The sequence below is a fragment of the Hylobates moloch genome, unplaced genomic scaffold (genome assembly GCF_009828535.3).
Source record: "Hylobates moloch isolate HMO894 unplaced genomic scaffold, HMol_V3 SCAFFOLD_14, whole genome shotgun sequence".
In the NCBI taxonomy this organism is placed as follows: Eukaryota; Metazoa; Chordata; class Mammalia; order Primates; family Hylobatidae; genus Hylobates; species Hylobates moloch.
Genome location: NW_026652289.1, coordinates 7278099 through 7297292, shown reverse-complemented (window position 1 = coordinate 7297292; position 19194 = coordinate 7278099). Strand labels below are relative to the sequence as shown.

At 45.0% G+C, this 19194-nt stretch overlaps 3 long non-coding RNA genes across 3 annotated transcripts in view; 2 read left to right on the top strand and 1 right to left on the bottom strand.

Moving 5' to 3' along the window:
* The window catches only part of LOC131381159 (uncharacterized), a 45883-nt gene extending 36501 nt beyond the window's left edge, over positions 1–9382 (top strand). Inside the window, exon 5 of the long non-coding RNA XR_009209669.1 lies at positions 9135–9382. This is a non-coding gene — a long non-coding RNA (uncharacterized LOC131381159). The remainder of the gene's footprint in view (positions 1–9134) is intronic.
* Positions 1–19194, bottom strand: part of LOC116482378 (uncharacterized) — a 61977-nt gene that overhangs the window by 17291 nt on the left and 25492 nt on the right. The window contains exon 3 of the long non-coding RNA XR_004251851.1: positions 7300–7364. This is a non-coding gene — a long non-coding RNA (uncharacterized LOC116482378). The remainder of the gene's footprint in view (positions 1–7299; positions 7365–19194) is intronic.
* Positions 15838–19194, top strand: part of LOC131381244 (uncharacterized) — a 6628-nt gene continuing 3271 nt past the window's right edge. Inside the window, exon 1 of the long non-coding RNA XR_009209860.1 lies at positions 15838–16353. This is a non-coding gene — a long non-coding RNA (uncharacterized LOC131381244). The remainder of the gene's footprint in view (positions 16354–19194) is intronic.

Genomic DNA, 19194 nt, shown 5'->3' with positions numbered 1-19194 from the left:
TTGGAAACTCAAAATTATTTACTAGAGACACCAGAAGTAAATTATTTTGGAAACAATGTGCCATCACTAATGGAATACACAAAGACAGCAACTCCATGAAACAAGATCAGAAACCAAAACCAAAGAACAGGCTGCAAAGGAAGAGGAAAGAAGATGAGCATCAAAGACAGAAAGATGGCAGGTCACGTGCTCCACAAGGAGCACGTTTTGCACTAACACCACAAGAGTCTGGCTCAATGAATGGGGATTGATAGTAGTTTAAATGTCTGAGAGCTTTGAGGGGGGATTAAAACATATGAAAAATGGAGACGAGCTCACTCCACAGGTCTGATGTGTGGCATGCTGGCCCAGGAAGTTCTGTGCATGGTGGCACCCCTTTGACACCCATGGAAGGCCATGTCTGATCTCCAATTCCACAGAGATCCTGAAGAGACTGAAAGGGAAGAACAGCCACTGCTGAAAAGGTTGTGGCCAGGGAGGAATTTCAGGGAGAATGGACTGCTCCAGTTCCTGAGTTGACTGCTCTCCAAGCTGAGGCCACAGACTGGGCTATAGGTGTAGGTGGCTTCTGGGCCCATTTAGCTGATCCCTACTTAAGTCTAAGGGGCTCAGTCTCCCACTGAGGGCTGATTTGCAGCTCCCACTGCCCAGCCACTGAGGGGTCTTAACTGTTTTTCCACAGGCTCTTACACAGAAAACAGAAAAAAGGTGAATGGAAAATTAACATCAGTTTTTTAAAAAGTAAGACGGGCCAAGACAACCAGATGAGAAGATAAACATGGTTGGTGAAATAAGAAAGGATTCTAAGAAAACAACTGCAATAAGATAACTATGTTTTAGAGGAGGCTGGGAGTATAGTGTCAAATTTGATGTAGTGCAATATTTGGCTCTTTAAAAAATATAATAAACTCTAACAAATATAATTAAGAAAACAGAAAAAATGAACAAATAACAAAAAAGAAAGGCAAAATTATAAGCTTCGGGTAAACATAAGCAGGAAAAATGGGCAAATAAGAAATCCGAAATAAGAAATGTCAAGGGAAAAAAGAGTTGGAGGGAGAAAGGTATAGTAACAGAAATGGAGGCAACATATCAACTGATTATAATGTATGTACTCAAATTGTATAAAAGCAAAAGATCATTGGAGAAACATGAACATTGAATGAATATTTGATGACATCAATAAATTATTGTTAACGTTTTAGGTAGGTAGTGATATTTTCACTATTTTTAGGTCCATATATTTTAGAGCTACATGATGAAATATTTAAAGATGAAATTATGATGGCGGAATCTGTTCAAAATAATGGGAGAGGGGTGGCAGTGAATGACAAAATGAATGGGGATATAAGTAGAATGAAGTTTTCATGAACTGACTAATGTTGAAGCTAGAAGATGGGACAATAGTTAATTGTACTATCTTCTCTAATTTTATATAATAAAAAGTTTTTCAAATTAAACTGAGCTGAGAACAAAAGTGATGGGAGATTATGATATTCTACCTTGCAAAATATAATTTAAAATCTTAAAATTAAGCACACTTTTCTGGGCATGTTACCAAAATTGACATAACAGAAAAATTTAAATGTGAATATATTACTAGCCACAAAAGAAATTTAAAATACAATTAACATATGTCAAAAGTTTCTTTCACAAATTTGAGGAATTAGGTTATATGAACTCTTCTAGAACACAGAAAAAGATGGAAAGCTACACAATCGATTTCATGAAGCTAAATTAATCTTGATTTCTGTACCTAACAAAGATAATGCAATAAAGAAAAGAAAATCATGAGCCAGTCTCACTTAGGAATAATTTTAAAACCCTAAATAAAGTAGCTGCAAAATAAATAGTATCCTAAAGGAATTTTCTAGCATGACCGAGGAAAGCATATTTTATCTTGGGAATGCAAAAGTGTTCAATATTAGAAAATTCAACGTTATAATACTTTATGTCAGCGGTCCCCACCTTTATTAGGATTTAAAGGGCATTAAATAACACCTAAAACACATTCTCATGTTGTTAAAAATCCTTAGGGAAAATGAGAACTCAAGGATACTTCTTTCACATCGTAATTATGTAAACGTAAACAAGTGGCCAGCATATGAAACATTAAAAGTATTCCTGTTAAAACCAGAAACAAGGCAGGTGTGTCTACTATTTCACATTGCTCAAGAAGATCAGAGTCAAGTAATAAGACTGGAAGTAGAAATATGAACCATAACTAAGAGAAGGGAGGTGATTAAAAGTTCATTATAAACTAACAACATAGCCGGATAACCTAAACACCCAAGGGAATCAACTCTAAGCACTTTGAATTAAAAAAAAAACAACAACACAGTAAAGGGACCAGATTAAAAAATAATAATAAATGTACAACAGTCCATTGCTTTTCCATACACCAACATGAAGCAAACAAAAATATACTCTCATTGGTGAAAAAGATTTCATTCTTATTCAGAACATGAAGAAAAAAAACTATTGAGATACAATACAAACATAATCAACAAACAGAACAAAATGAAATGCTACACAGCTGGTAAAAATCTGTAACAGTAAGTGAAAATCACTCTAGAGAAAAAGATAAAATAAAATAAAAAAATAAACAAAGCCCAGTATCCATGAATATATTCACTATGATTCTTTTTTTATAGACTACAGGTTAGATATAATGTTAGAAAATAAAAACAAAAATAATAGCAAGTAAACCTAGGAGATTTTAATAGTAATTATTTTGTGAGATCAGTTTTTAGATCAACCTTATTTTCTGTATGCATTCATGCTATATTATCTACAACAAGCAAGTATTACTTTTGAGATCAGATCAGAAAAGAATTTTAATTTGTTGAGTTGACTTGAGATAAAAAATTAACCAATAAACTCACTGGCTACATATGATTTTCAAGATTTCTGAATCACCCTGGGGATGACAGCTTTTCTAAAACATGGGGTTAGCACACAGGAGCCATAGGTCTGAGGCAAAGTTCAAATGCATGAGAATGGAAACGTTGCTCTGGCTTACCCAAGCTGGCCAGTCTGGCTAGAACTAATTTAAGAACATAAAGATGACATCATTGCAGGTGTTCTTTCAAAGTGGAGCATACATTTATAATGCTTCTGGCTGACAAAATTGGAAAGGAGACAAGGTTTAAAAAGCCTCAGATATTCTTTTTGTCGATGCTCACCATCTTTATCTTCAAATAAAAGTATTTATATTTCTTCTGTCTGCCCCTTGGGCTCTGGTTCTTGGTTAAGAAATGTCTCATAAATTTCAGAAGAGGAGGAAAACAGAAGGTGATTGTACAGAACATTCTATTTTCAAGATTATAAATATTTCAACTTCTCGAAGAGACCACCTATCATGAAAACTTCAGATCTTCCTAAGTAAGTCTTATAAAAATTAACTGTAAAGTTTATGACAGTTTCCACAATCAAGTACTATATGCCAGATTGGCTTAACGCATTGAGAAATGAGCAGCCTGAATGTTTGCAAAAGGTCACATACTGGAAAAGAGTAATGTCCAATTCAAAAAGTGAAAAGTAAGAGACGCTGCCAATCCAAAAATTGAATGCCCAAACTTTACTGAATTCTGTTAATAAAATCAACAGGTTGTTCCACTGCACAGGCAGGGTTACTACTTTATGCTGATAATCCAATAAGTGTTTATTAAGCACCTGCTATTTACGAAGCACTGTGGTGAACACTGTAGAGAGAATTGATAAAATATCTCAAGGAATTTAGAAGGTAACCAGGGAAAAGGACAAGTACAAAAATAAATAATGGAACTCTTACCAATTAATGTGAGCAACCAAATAACCTGATTTTAAACATGGGCAAAAGACTTGAACAGACATTTAACAGAAGAACATGTAGGAATGGTCAGGAAGCACATGACAGGTTGCTCAGCACCATTAGTCATCAGAGAAATGGAAATTAAAACTACATCAAGATGCCATTTCACACCCACTAGAGTAGCTCAAATAAAAATGATTGACAATGCCAAATGTTGGCCAAGATGTAGAGAAACCGGAACTATCTTATATTACTAGGGGAGAGTAATGGTACAACCATGTTGAAAAACTGTTTGGCAATTCTCTGAAAGCTACCCTATTGCCCAGCAATTCCATTTCTAGGTATGAATACTTACCCCAAAGAAATGAAAACCTATGTCTACAGAAAGCGTATGCAAGAATGCTTATAGCTGCTTTATTTACAATAGCCTCCTTCCCCAAAAAGACAAATGTCCATCAACAGGAGGATGGGTAAACAAACTGTGGTATAGTCATACAGTAGAATACTATTGAGCAATTAAGTAGAACAAGTTACCAATAGGTGCAACAACATGGGCGCATCTCAAAAACTCCACTTTGAGAGACAGAAGTCACACACACAAAGAATACATGTTGGAAGAATTCATTGTTTGAAACTCTAGAACAGGCAAAACTGTTCTATGAGGTTAAAGCTATGGTGATAGAAGTCAAAAAGTGGCTGCCCCCAAGATTGTGGGGGTGGATCAACAACTCACTGGAAAGGAAGAGAAGAGGAAGTTCTGGGGTGGTGTATGTGTTCTGAATCTTGATTGGGATGATGGTTATACAGGTGTACAATTTTCCAAACTTATCAAACTAAGCATGTAAGATCTGTGCATTTTGTTGTACTTAAATTATACTTCATTTTTTAATACTCAGGAAAGGTAAAAATAGAAATAGTAGACATTTGACAGTTGTGAGTTTGCATTGCAAGGACTGCAAAAACCCTCACATTTGTTAATATCACCATAGAACAGGACTTCACAATAAAATGTTCACTTTGGCATGAAAGGGAGGAGGTCGGGGTGAGCATGGGATGATGAAGCCACAGTGAGGCCAGGTGCTGGGTGAAAACAGGAACCCACTTCTGGGACCCATTCCTGTAGTGCCTGAGACTCAAAGTTGGGCCTCAGAAAAATTGTAACTCATCACACATCATGAACCTCTACACTAGCTTACAAAGGCTCAAAAGGGAGGATTTTAAATCCAAAAATGTAACTACTGTACAAGATAGAATATTAGAAACACTAGAAGGAAGTTATAATGTTTTAAATGAGGTCTAAAATGACAGCTAAATCTCACCTCCTGGGTAGTAAAACCATATTAACTGATATAGTCACCACTCCTCGTATGAGTCTGGCCCCATCCAAAAGGGATGGAGTTTAAATTGGTTCTATGATTTGAAACAAACACATGGAAAGCCCTACTGGGATATTTATTAGCTACATTAAGATACACCCCTTAAGAACCTTTAAAAAAACTCTACCATGTTATCTGGTGTAGCTCTGCTCAGGATACCTTGTGGGAATATAAATGACAAAAACTTAAAATTGCCTTAGAAAAGAGTTTGCACATTGCTATGATCCGAATGTTGGTGTCTTCCCAAAATTCCTATGTTGGAACTTATTGCCTGATATGGTCTGGCTGTGTCCCCACCCAAATCTCATCTTGAATTATAGTTCCCATAATTCCCACACGTTGTGGGAGGGACCTGTTGGGTCCCTCCTGTTGGGAGATAACTGAATCATGAGGGCGGTTTCTCTCGGACTGTTCTCATGGTAGTGAATAAGTCTCACAAGATATGATGGTTTTATAAGGGGAAACCCCTTTTGCTTGGCTCTCATTCTCTCTTGCCTGCTGCCATGTAAGACGTGCCTTTTACCTTCTGCCATGAATGTGAGGCCTCCCCAGCCACGTGGAACTGTGAGTCCATTAAACCACTTTTTCCTTATAAATTACCCAGTCTCCATTGTATCTTTATCAGCAGGTGGAAATGAACTAATGCAATGCCCAGTGTGATAGTATAAAGAAGTGGGGCCTTTTGGAGGTGATTTGCTCTTGAAGGCTCTGCCCTCATGAGTGGGATTAGTGCCCTTATAAAAGAGGCCTGAGGGGCCTCCTTGCCCTTTTTGCCATGTGAGGACACAGCAACAAGGCAGAGAACAAGCCCTTGCCAGACACAAATCTGCCTTGATCTTGGACTTCCCAACATCCAGGACTGTGAGCAATAAGTTTCTGTTGTTTATAAATTACCTAATCTAAGGTGTTATGCTATAGCAGCCCAAATGGAGGAAGACACACATATTAGGCAATAATTATGTCAGTTAAATTTGGTGTGTTTACACCAAATGTCTTCAACATTTTCCCTGCCCTAATATCTGCAAGGAGTACAGTAAGTATCTGCCCATTAGCACAGATGCCTCCATAAGGCAGTGGTGTTAAAAGGAGGGGAATGGTGTAAAGATGTTCCCTGGTTGGTGGCAGGGGTAGGAGGTATGATATATAGTTTCCCTCCCCCAACATGGGAATCACTAATTCAATAAGGAATTAAATTAATCAAATGCCAATATGCTTATTATGGCTTTTGTTTTTGCTTTTGGTTTTGTGCTCAGGTTCGAGGGCATCTTTGATTTTTCTCATTCTTCCCAAGACCTTACATGATCTGGCCCCCACATTCCTCCTTTGCCCCAGCCTCCTACTTTCCTCCCTCCCTTAAGACTCCAGCTGCACTGGCCTCCTTGCTATTTCTTGAACATGTCAGATGATCCTGCCTTAACACCTCTGTAGTGGCTGTTCCACCTGCCTGAACCCCCTTTCCCAGACACCCCAACGACTAACTCCTTTCCCTCTTGCAGGCTTTCTCATAAAGGTCATTCTCTTAGAAGGGCCAACCTTGACCATTCCTATTTAAAATTGCAATCTGTCCTCTCACAGGCAAGGCCTATGCCCTCCTTCCTCTCTCTGCACTCCTTTCTTTCCAGTGCACTCATCAACTTTGACATACCGTGACTTTTTTTATCTTATTGTGTTATATGTATTATCTATTATATTATTATCTTTTATTTTTTGTCTATTGCCTGCTCCTCCTGCTACAACATAAGCACTCCATGGCAGGTGTCTTTGCTCGTTTTATTAACTTCTCTTAAGCACCTACGACTCAACCTGTCCCATAGCAGGTGTTCAACGAATGTTTATCAAGTGAATAAATGTATTCTTTTCTATGCTTCTTTAAATAAATACAGCTGACCCTTGAACAATGCCGAGGTTAGGGGTGCTGACCCCACACATGGTCGAAAATCCACATATGACTTTTGACTCTTTCAAACTTAACTACTAATAGCCTACAAGTAATCTTACCAATAACATGAACAATCAATTGATACGTATTTTGTATGTCATCTATATTATACGCTGTATTCCTACAATAAAGTAAGCTAGAGGACAGAAAATATTATTAAGAAAATCATAAGGAAGAGAAAACATATTTACTATTCAGTAAGTGGGAGTGGATCATCATAAAGGTCTTCATCCTTATCATCTGCATGTTGAGTGGGCTGAGGAAGAGGAGGAGGAGAAGGAGTTGGTCTTGCTGTCTCAAGAGTGGCAGAGGTGAAAAAAATCTGCCTAGATGTGGACCCACAGAGTTCAAACCTGTGTTGTTCAAGAGTCAACCGTATAACCATGGTATTAGCATTGTGAACATTCTCTCTTCGTCTCTTCCTTCCACCTACCCAACTCTCCACTCAGGGGAGATTTGTAAGTAAGATTTCGAACACTGAAAATCAAATTAAGTGGTCTGGAAAAGCTGCAATGGCAAACGGGAAAACAATTTGGAAAGCAGACCTTAACGCTACATTTTCCTATCCTGTGAAATCTGTGAATGATTGTATCTACACGAGGCCAACAGCCCCAGCTCTATCCACTAATCACCTTCTTCTTCTACTTCCCAAACATAACACTTACCCAGCCAACAAGTAAGGAAATAGATTAGAAAGCTTTTGAGTGACTCTTTTAGTGAACCTGAACTCCAATCAATCAGAAAAGTCATGTGGGATTATGCCATTTGCATTAGTTTTTCATGTATGGTAAATACATAGGTTCATCTCATTTGAAAGGAATAGGCACATTCAAGTCATCTTAAGAACTAGGGTTTTATGATTTATTTAAGGAGGCATCTAGTAATAAGGTATACAGGGGTAGGACAGAACCTAATGTATTACAGGCGCCATAGAGGATAGACTTGGGAGGTTGTTCAGGACTGAAGCTGGCTCTGGGCTCCTTGTTGGCTTGTTGCCCCATTAACATCAAGAATTCTTGGATCTTCACTATGGCACTCCCATTGGCATGGATCCCCTACTGTCTATTGATTTCTGCTTCTCTCTAGGCATCTTCTTTTTTCTCCTCTTGTACCATCTGACTGACTCTATCCATGTCTCCAGGAGAAAGAATGTGACCATACTTGCTAATTACCATGGTCCGTGCTTAGGGCTCTTACCCCATGGCCCCTTGTAGGTCATCAGTCAACCCACAAAGTGGCTGCCTTTGGTTTGGGTAGGACCACTAATCAAGAGGAACCCAGTAGGCTTGTGTTTCACCATAATCATAGCCAACCCCTCTTTGAGACTATTCCCTGCAGGACCTCTGGGATCGTGTCAAGCTCAATACATTGACCCAGGTACCCAGAATGCCAGTCACTGTGTCTTTGTCCCCACTCAGAACACATTATCCCTGATCTTTTCTTACCAGCATTCTAACCCTCTAGCCTTCATCATGGGGAAGTGTTGACAGCTTAATACGAAACAATCTCGCCACAACACCACCTGCTCGTTTCCAGAAACTCCCCAGCTCCCAGACTAAGGCATTCAGGACAATCCAAACTCCCATTTCCACAAAATCCAGAATGGATTTTCGTAAGCATCAGGAACACTGAAAGGGCCTGTAGGCTCCACAGGGCACCTACATTTCCTGGGGCTTCCCTCAGAAAGAAGGTGGAGGGTAAATGCAGTGGCTGTGTATAAGGAAAGGAAAATGAAAGTTTTCAAGCCTGCATGAAGCCCAGAAAGTGCCACTGTGTGGCTGTGTGTAGCCACACCCACAAATATTTTTGCTTTGGTAAAATTACAGACAGAGGGCCCTGCCAATTCAGAAAACAATCTATTGGCTGCCATTGCCTTGTGTTCCACACTCTGTGCAGTCCTCACTGCATACATGGAATTAATAGGATTCCTTGATATTTGTTTTCAACCAATACTTGCTGAATGCCTACTATGCACCAAACTCCACGGTCAGGAACAGGCCTAATCCTGTTGGTGTTTTTATTTCAGTCTCAGCTCTGTCAACCTGCTTGAAGCTGCAAGGAATTTAGTGCTCGGGGACAGGCCTCCACAAGTCCAATGAAGTTGGCTGCGTTTCTGATTCACTTCTCTATCCAAGAATAAAAATAGGGGCTGATCTACTCAAACGATCCTGGGAGATTAAAAGATTTTGAAGCCAAAACAAAACCCGAGATAAGCTGCCTACGTGTGCATGAGGAGGCAAGTCAGTTCCAGGAGCCAGCAATGTCCGGGAAGGGCTCCCCGCAGCCTGACGGGACTTGTCCCAGCGACCTCTTCCCTCCCGAGGTCCTGTTACCTGTGTGCGCGTCAGGACAAAGCCCTCTGTGCCACTGGCCCCCCTCTCACGTGGTGCTGTCCTGCCCTTTTTTGCTTGGTAATTTCCAGTTAAAGCTCAGCTTTTTTGTGTGGGTGTGTGTGTGTGTTTATGTCTACTCCACTCATCACAAATACCTTTAATAAGCAAATTTACCCCCTCCATTGGCTGAATTTTATGTCTTCTCTATTCCTTGATGAGAACTGAATGGGATCATTCCGTGGCTTTGACATTGATTTCTTGTCCTCTCAAGGGCTCACAGAGCACAGCCCAGAAAGGACTAATGGTGCCGGCGCTGTAGCAGGACCTCCTCTACTTGGGACACCCTAGCGCGTGAAATCCTCCAGGACCCCCAGCCTGCAGTGGGTGGTCAGTGCGTGTGCAGTGAAAGAGCAGGGATTCCAATGTTGAGCTGAGGTGAATGTAAAGGGGGAAGACCTCTCCAGAAGGTGCAGGTAGGAACGGGAGCAAGAGTCCCCCTAAGCAATCTTTCCTTCTTTGCTTTCCACCACCTAAACATCTGGAAGCAGACACCTGGACCACCTGCACCTTGGCAGAGGGAAGGAGCCTGGCCAAGAGAATAAAAAAGGACCAGCCATACTTCACTGTAAGCCACATCCCCAGGCTTCTCATTTTCCCTACCTGGGGAGGCAAGGACAATAATAGACTTCAGAAGTTAATTGACTTAATGAGTGGAGCTCCTTCAAGCCATTGGAGGCCTCAGTAGAACAACAACAACAAAACAAAAAGTGGAGGGAGAGAAAATTCTTTCTCTCTGCCTAATTGCTTGAGCTAGGTTATTGGGTTCTCCTGCCCTCAGACTGCGACTTACACCTTTGGTTCTCCGGTTTCAGTCCTATGGACTTGGACTAGAACTCATACCATCAGTTCTGGTTCTCAGGCCTTCAGAATCAAACTGGAACAGCACCAGCAGCCTTCCTGGGTCTCCAGCTTGCAGACAGCAGACTGTGGAACTTCTCAGCCTACATAATCACATGAGTCAATTCCTTATATTAAACCTCTCTCTCTCTCTCGATAGGTAGATAGAAAGATAGATAGACAGATAGATTAGATATAGATAGATAGATAGCTAGATCCCTTTACAGCAGGTGGCAGCTGGGGAGGGTCTTCCTAGAGGAGTCTGCATGAACATAAAGGGCAGCCCTAGTGCTGGATCCTGGCCCTTGCTCTGATGAGCAGAGGAACACCAGGGTTCTTCGTCTCCAAATTAGATAAAATGACCTGGACATACATGGAGTGGTTTTAAGAAGCAGAGAGTTTAATAGGCAAGAAAGAAAGGAGAAGAAGGAAGAAGCTACCCTGTACAGACACAGAGGAATGGGGAGCTCCAAAGCCAAGAGAGGAGACCCCGCGTGCCATGAAAAAGTGGCTGCTTATATGAATAGGCTGGAGGAGGTGATGTCTGATTTGCATAGGGCTCAGGGGATTGGTTCGACCAGGCATGTCACTCACATAGCCTGCAGAACAAACTGGCCCTCCTACCCTAGTCTTTTACTATGCAAATGCAGGGCACCATGATGTTCTACACACGTGGGGATATGTGGGGGCGGCCATGTTGATAATAAGCACCCCTCCCCACCATCCCCCCACCCCCACCCCAACCCCGAGAAAGCACAGGTATCCTGTTTGGGTTTACCGCTTCTCAATCAACCACACGGGAGAGTGGAAAGACAACTCACAAACCTCTTTGTGTTTTTTTTCAGGTTTTGAAGAGCCAGCTGTAAGCTATATTGTTTTGCTTTGGAAAGACGCTGGATTTAGAACCAGCTGTAGTCCTTTAACAACCTCTCTGCCCCTTATTATCCACGTGGCCTTTGGCAACCTCCCCCGCTATGGGGATGTCAGAGGCAACTCCAGGCGATAACACACTGGAAAATGCTGCAAGTCCACAGTACTGGGTGGAGAGAAATGTATTGTTATTACTGTTGTTCTCTTTCACCCCAAATGGACAGCTTGATCTTTCCCTTAGGGAAACGCTTTCAAATAAAGTGATTATGTTTTGGAGGCTTTAGCAAAATGGATTTGGGTAACTTCCATCAGCAGGCAGGAAGAGAGCCAGTGGCCTTTTGTTATGAGACCACAGGTAACCAAATGTTTGAAGGAAGGCGCCACGGAAGCCCCCTACCCCGCACACGGCTCTGGTTATCCACAAAGCCCCCCCACAAATGCTCACTGGTGGCCTGTACCGCTAAGAGCTTCTGTGCTGGCCCTCCCTAGCTGTCTGCCATTCTTTTTTTTTTTTTTTTTTTTTTGAGACCGAGTCTCGCTCTGTCGCCCAGGCTGGAGTGCAGTGGCGCGATCTCGGCTCACTGCAAGCTCCGCCTCCCAGGTTCACGCCATTCTCCTGCCTCAGCCTCTCTGAGTAGCTGGGAATACACGCGCCCGCTACCACGCCCGGCTAATTTTTGTATTTTTAGTAGAGACGGGGTTTCACCATGTTAGCCAGGATGGTCTCAATCTCCTAACCTCGTGATCCCCCTGCCTCGGCCTCCCAAAGTGCTGGGATTACAGGGGTGAGCCACCGCGCCCGGCCGCGCCTGCCATTCTGCTATCTATGTGCCTCATCACACAAAACCCCACCATAGCCCTGAGCGGTCCTGGGTACATAAATGCCCCGCTTACTTGGGAAGACGCATCTTGGCGGGGTAAGGCCTTTTCCACTTCCCCACGGCCAGCAAGACAAAGGACTAGGCCCAGAAGCCCCCGTGCCTAACATGGTGCCGTGCTGCCACTCATGAAGGCATCAGAGCATGCATGCCCTCACTGCACGGGTGGGAACCCGGAGCCTCCAAGAGGAGAAACGATTTGCCCAGACCACCCTGGCAGTCAGTGACCTGAGACCAGTTCCTACTCCTAGATCAAGGTCCCTTGGCTATTCGGACCTTCTCAAGAAGAAATTCTTGTTCAAATGGGCTTCTCCCAAGTGCAGCCTGCTGTGTGCTCCAGGACAGCCCTCCCACAGTGATTGGTTAACCCTGGGGTCTTCGTGCCAGGTGATTTACCCCACAGCCAGCTAATCTCACCTTTCCTAGACTCTCCCTTTCTTGGCCCACGTGCTGCCCGAGTGACACACTCAGTGCTGTAAATGAGGATGTCACGGTGTGTTCTCAGGTTTTACTGGAAGTGCAGCCCTTAACAAACAGTCTAGTAAACAGCCAGCCCAGGCGGTGCACACGTCAGCAGCCCTGCTCCAGGGCTCCAACGTCAGCAAAGGCGGGGCCCAGGCCTGGAAGCCAAGGCCCTTTCCAGCACCCCTCCTGTCACTGGGCCAGCCCCGCCTGCCTGCTGGCTTCTGGAGCTCCCACACTCAAAACTGGGATCTGGGAGTTGTTCTCCCAGGCGACCACATTCCCTTCAGGGGTTGTGCAGAAAAACTGAACCAGAATGTGGATAAAGATGCAGAAAATTGAGACTCTCAACTGAAATTGCATGAATGGTGGCCGGAACGTTTATTTCGTGCCTCAGTAACACAGGTCTCCTGTCCACGCTGGTCCCATTTAAGGTCTCGTTGCCAACTCATGACAAATAAGAATGGTTTGCTTGTAAAATCACAGTTCAGCAACAGTCCACAGGAGGACTAAATAATTTATTGAAAGAAAGAAGTCAAAACTCTTCATTGGAAATGTGAGGATGGGCGCTCAAATTGGCTTCTTTAAAATATCAGCGAGAACGAAAATGATGCCACTTAAGCACTGAGGCTACTACAATGTTTTGATAAAGGGCGAAAGGAGCCTTCTCCCTTTTATCAAAAAGTTCCCCATCTGTCGGCCCTGCAGAGGATCATGCTGATGGGAAATGGGCCACTAAGTAGGACCTGAAAGTGAATGTCCTCCTAAGTTCCAAATCAAACCACCAACAATAAATCACAAGTAATCGTAACAATTACTATTTATTAAGCCTTGTTGAGACTCAGAAACCAATACCCCAAAATAGAGGGTTTTAACAGGTCGAATTGAGGAAGCCTCAAGGTCTCTCTGACCTTCCCCTATACACACCGTCTTTCCCAAAGAAGCTGAAGTTTATCTGCCTAAGATCCAGACCTTCCAAGGAGAGCAATTATTCTTTCTTCCCCTTCCCGCTTATCTTCTTATCTATGGCAGAAAAGAAGACCAAGGTGTGACCTGACCCGAGAAGACTCCAAGGATCATCTGAATTCCAAAGAAAGCTACTTACAAGGTTACTTCTGTTCTCCCATCCAATCATTCTCCCTAGCAATCAGTTATTGCCCCTCAATCGAATTCCTCTTCTTCCCGTTCCCATAACCTGTTTTGCCAGAATCCAAGCCCCCATACATTCTGTAACCCCAAAACGGCACATAAATTTCTGTAACTCATTGGGAAGTTGGGGCTTCATTCTGAAAGCTCCTGTGCATACACATTAAATAAGTTTTATGCCTTTTCTCCCATGAATCAATCTGCCTTATGCCTCTCAGCAAAACTTCAGGGGTCAAGAGGCTGTGACCCCCACAGCCTTAACCCACTAAAGTGTAAGCACTCAGAAGGCAGGGACTCCGTCTTGTTCCCAAAGGGATCTCTAGCCCAAGACAGGCCTTGGCACGCGGCAGCTCAATGCATGTTTTGAACAGGTGAGTGCATGCATGATGTCATTCTGCCAGACACTGTATTTCACACTGTCTATGTGTCATTATTAAGTCTTTTACGCCCCATGAAACAGATGTGATTCCCATTTTATAGATGCAGAAAGGGAGGCTTGGGGAGGTTAGGAAACTTGTCCGAGGGTTCTCAGCTGTATAGTGGGAGCGCTTGGCTAGGCAGCATGGCCAGTCTGCTTCCAGAGCTTCTGCAATTAACCATGGCATCAACCTCCCCTCCCTACATGCTACCATCTTCAGCCTAGGTCTCTGGACAGGTCTATGGGTCCCTAAGTCCTCTCTTTGATTGGGAAGGGGATCCCAGCACCCCTGGAAGTGCATGCACAATGGCGTGCGTCTGTGCTTATGGAGGCTGTGCTGGAGAGAGGGTCCACGGCCTTCAGATTTTCAGAGAAACCTGGGATCAAAAAAAGTTTAAGAATCACTGTCCTGGTTTCAGCACTGAAAATCCCACGTCCTGGGATGCCTGCTGTTGGTAGCAGGCAGCGTAGAGTCCCCAGAGGAGGAGAAGATTGAGTTTACATTCTTGGCGGTTCTATCTCAGCAGGAGGGAAAAGGCTATGGGAGGTGGGAATAGGGTACAAAGCTCAGAAATGGACCGGGGGAAGGCTGAGGAGGAAGTCCTGGGACAGAATGAGGTGATTGTGACAGCAGCGCTTCCACGTTCCGGGCAGAGGTTCCAACGGCAGATCCCTGCAGAAGGCACCTGCCTTCCCGCTTTCCCTTTAGTTGATGCCACCGTTTCTGGGACAAGTTGAGGAAGGAGCACCAGGCAGTAGAGGTTTCTGAGGAGCGAAAGGGTGGTCAGGAAGACCCCCCACCCAGAATTCTGTGCTGATGTCTGTTTAGGCGAGTACCTAGGTCATGCGTGGTGATGACATCTGACATTGTGCTGGCATCATCCAGAGTTCATAAGCAATTCTCCCTCCCTCAACCACTGGGTGGTCCCTGGGGTGGGAGTCCCCAGGAACCCCCAAGAACAGGCCCCCCTGCAGACCAGCAGTTCTGGACAGGTCAGACTCTGAGGCCCACAGTGAGTAGCTTGCAAGAGCCTCCTGGAAGTTTCCCAAAACCAACAGAGTCAGGAACATGAACTGTGTGTTTGATGCCCATGGGAACTGCGTTCTGAGCGAGATATCTGGAGTGTGCTCCAGGTCCAAGTTCTCCAATGACAGATCAGGGGATGGGGCTCTGAGATCACCCAGGCCGCTGCTACAACTCCAGTGAGGCCCATGTCTGGCAACTGGAATTGATCAGCATTTACAGATAGCCCCGGCCTGCTAAATCAAGAAAGTGAGGAAGGGCTGGCCTGACACATTTCCTTCAAGGGCTCAACAATGGCTAGAACCTCCCAGGAGGGCCTGGGCTTCCTTGAGCCATGTACCGTGGCAGCCCTATGGCCGGCACAGGCGTGAGTCAGTTTTTGAGATTACAAGGGGGTTGCTGGATGCTTCCTCCTCTGCCTGTCTTTTGTTTCCTAAATTCAGGGGTGCTTTTGTCCATGAAGCCCTTTGGAATGTGTGGCTCCAGCTTCCCCAGCTGCTTTTCACCCTAAGGACCAGGCAGCCGCAGACTTCCAGAGACAACAGCAGGGAATTATAGGTGTGAGTCCTTCGAGAGGCAGTTCTCCCAAAGCAAGCCCCACTTCCTAAAAGCAGCCACACTTGTCGCTCAAGCAAGGCACAGAGGAGCAAGAACAATGGTGTCAGAGCCACTCCCTTTTGAACATTTGCCTCTACAGAACCTGGCCGGGGCCATGGGATGACCTGTTTGGCCACCTGAGGTCTGCATCCATCGGGATCTGTAAGAAGCGACCACTGACATTGAGAATGGCACCAGCCATCTCCAGAAGGGGCAGGTCATCTAACTCACTGGCCATACACTTCGCCTGGCCTGCGGAAGAAAGCCCGAGGCTACCTGGTTGAAGAAAGAGGCATTTGTGCTAAATTAGGCGGTTTACAGACCTAAGACCAAAAAGCAGCCACAGGGCTCCCTTCTCTCCTCTCAAAATTCTTAAGGTGCCAAAGACACCCCCACCCACCAGCCTCTTCAATTCCAGGCAGAACCCAGCCCTGTGCCTGGCTGTCATCAAGGGCACCAGGCTGGTGTTTTGGCAACAAACCAGCTTTCAAAGTGACATCAAATTGCTGTGAATCACCTGATCTGATTCAAATGAGGACTTAGGTGGATTTAGAGATAGCTGATTGCCTCAGATTAATGCACAATTGCCTCAGAAAGTAATTTACCTCTCAGAGTTTCAGGTACTAAACATTTAGAATTTGCATTTAAACTCTAAACTGGGGCAGGGGCAGCCATTCTTTTGCTGGCAGGACCCTGTGAAGGCTGACCCCAGGTATCTACGACTCTTCTGTGATTGGTCCTTCCCTACCTTCCTGCCCCACCCCATCTAAGCACAATTCATTTTATTTCAAAGATGAAAAGGACCCTCGAAGTTGTGACTTGGTCTCCCCGGTCACACCCCTAATGAGTGGAGCCCCGTGTCTGTCTGTGTTCTTCACCAGGAGTTTTTTCCATTTCCTGTGACTTCCGTTGCTGCGAAGTTCTTCCTGGTCCTGGGTCACAATTGATCACCTTCCAGCCCCAGTCACCCTGCAGGTCCCCATGGTGGAAGTCAACTCCCCTTCTAATGCCATGTTCCTTCACAGATGTGAACAGCACTCTCTGTCTTGTCTTTTAAAGACCCAAACCCTGAACCCCTCCTACTACCAAACCATGGCTCTGGAGCTCTTCCTGTCTTATCCATCCTCCCTCTGGCTTTTCCTATTGGGGGCCTCCTTCTCAGAGTGTAGCAGCTACATCCGCCAGGGATGGACTTAATAATGTCACCTCCCTTGTTTCAGCCAGTAGACCTCTATTGATTTAATCTAAAGTCACATTTGCCTTTTGGCAGCCTGTCCCAATGGTGACTCATAATGAAATTCATTTAGAGTCGACCAAAACTCTTACAAAGGACACTGCCTGGACACATCCACCCCTGCCCCCAGCAGCTAGCTGTTTTGTTGAACTTTGGAGCAAAATGTCTGACTTTTACATTTGTCCCTGTTAAATTTCTCCATTTTAATCTGCCCCATCATTCCCTGTCATTCCTATAGTTTTCTGTCATCTGGGAACCTGTTGCAAGTGTCTTCTGTCGATTGATCCAGATGATTGTTTACAGAGCAATTTCGTTATGGAATCACTTAACCATGTCAGCCTACAGCTTGCTTTCCTCTGCCTTGTTCAGAAAGGTCACAGAAGGCTGCTTGTTCACTGCTTTGCTAAAACATCTTAAAGTGTTGGGCCAGGAGAAGTGTTAGAGACCATCTGCTTCAAGCCCTTCATTTTTCAGATGAAGAAACTGAGGCCAGGTGAGGTAAAGGGGCTGCTAAAAGATCACACGGTGACCTGGTCTGCAGCAGAGCCAAAGATCAGGACTCAGAGATTCCCATACCCAGGGACCCTCTGGTTATTTGCCCAGCAAGGAAACCACTGGTACACTCCATCAAGTGTGCTGGAAGATTCCAAAACAGTGGACAACAGAGCCCCTGCCCTGGGGAAGAAAGGCTAAGTGGGCCCTGAAAAGCAAGTAATCAACTGATGACTAGAGAAACAGAATGTGGTCCAGACATACAGTGAAATACGGTCCAACCACGAAAAGCAATGAAGCACTGACGCATGCCACAACGTGGGTGAACCTTGAAAAATTACGGTCAGTTAAAGAAGCCAGTGGCAGAACACCACCTATTGTATGATTCCATTTAGAGGTTTTGCCACAATAGGAAGATCCCTTGAAACAGAGAAAGCACCTTCGTGGGTGCCAGGGGGCTGGGGGGTAGGGGGAAATGGGGAGTGATTGCTAATGGGTACAAGATTTCTTTTTGGAGTGACAGAAATGTTCTGGAATTAGACCGTGCTGATGGTTGCCCAACAATGTAATGCACTCAAAACCACTGAACTGTGCACCTTAAAATGGTTAAAATGGTGAATTTTATGGCATGTGAATTATACCTTCATTTTTAAGAAGAGCATCAGCCTGTCTTCCTGCTCACTCGTGGACAGTGGAGAAGAAAGGAACGGAAGGGGGTCAAGAACAAACCCTTTCCTCCTCTCCCAGCTGAAGAGCTTTGTAAACGGTGGGGAGGGCCTGGAGGGGCCACTCTCTGGGCAGCTGAGGGTTGCTTTTCCATCTAAAGGGCCTGTCTGCCATGTCCTTCCTGGCGCATCCTGAGTGTCCCCTGGGCTGCGGTCCTGGGACCTCCCCCACTCTTCTGCCCTTCACCTGGAGCCGCGATGGAAACTGGGCCTCCCTGGGCTGCTGCTCTGCCTTGGAAGGAAATGGGGGACACTTGCTTCGCTCTTCAGCACCCGCCCCGTGTTTCCGGCGTTTGTGTGAAGGGCAAAGGTTTTAGCGATCTCCTGCCAGGCTCAGATCCGCTCCTCTACACGGCAGGCCTTGCTCTGGCCAAGGCTCCATTCGGAGGAATTCGGGGGCGGCACAGCGTCAGGGTCCAGTGACAGCAGCAGCAGGAGTCACCTGGGGGGACCCCAGCTGGCCTCAGAGCACTGGCAGGAAGAGGAGCCAGAAACTGGACAGCGGTGGGGAGGGGGTTCGGATAAAGTACGCAGAAATCGCCGTGGAGAAGAGAAGCAACTGGGGCTGTTTAAGAAAGAAAAAAAAAAAAACTTAAATCCTCTGCCAGTTTGGAAGCGCATTGCTTTCATGTCGGCCTGGCTGATTCCCGCGTGGGCGAGCGGCTCTGGCTCTGGCGGCCTGCCGGGGAGCGTGGGTGGCGTTCCCAGAACAAAAGTTCAGGCTGCACAGGAGTCACCTGCAGGAGAGCCCTGTCCCCTCCCACCAGGGACGGCTCCGCCCACCGCCCAGGGCAGTGAGCACCGCAGCCAGGTAGCCCTGCTGCCAGGGAGGGACGGCGAACATGCACTGCGCACAACACACAACACTTGCACACAACAGAACAGACAACACACACAACACATACAACACAAACACAACAGACCACACACAACATACAACACACAAGCCACACACAACAGACAACACACCCAACAGCTCACACACAACACACAATGCAATATACACCACA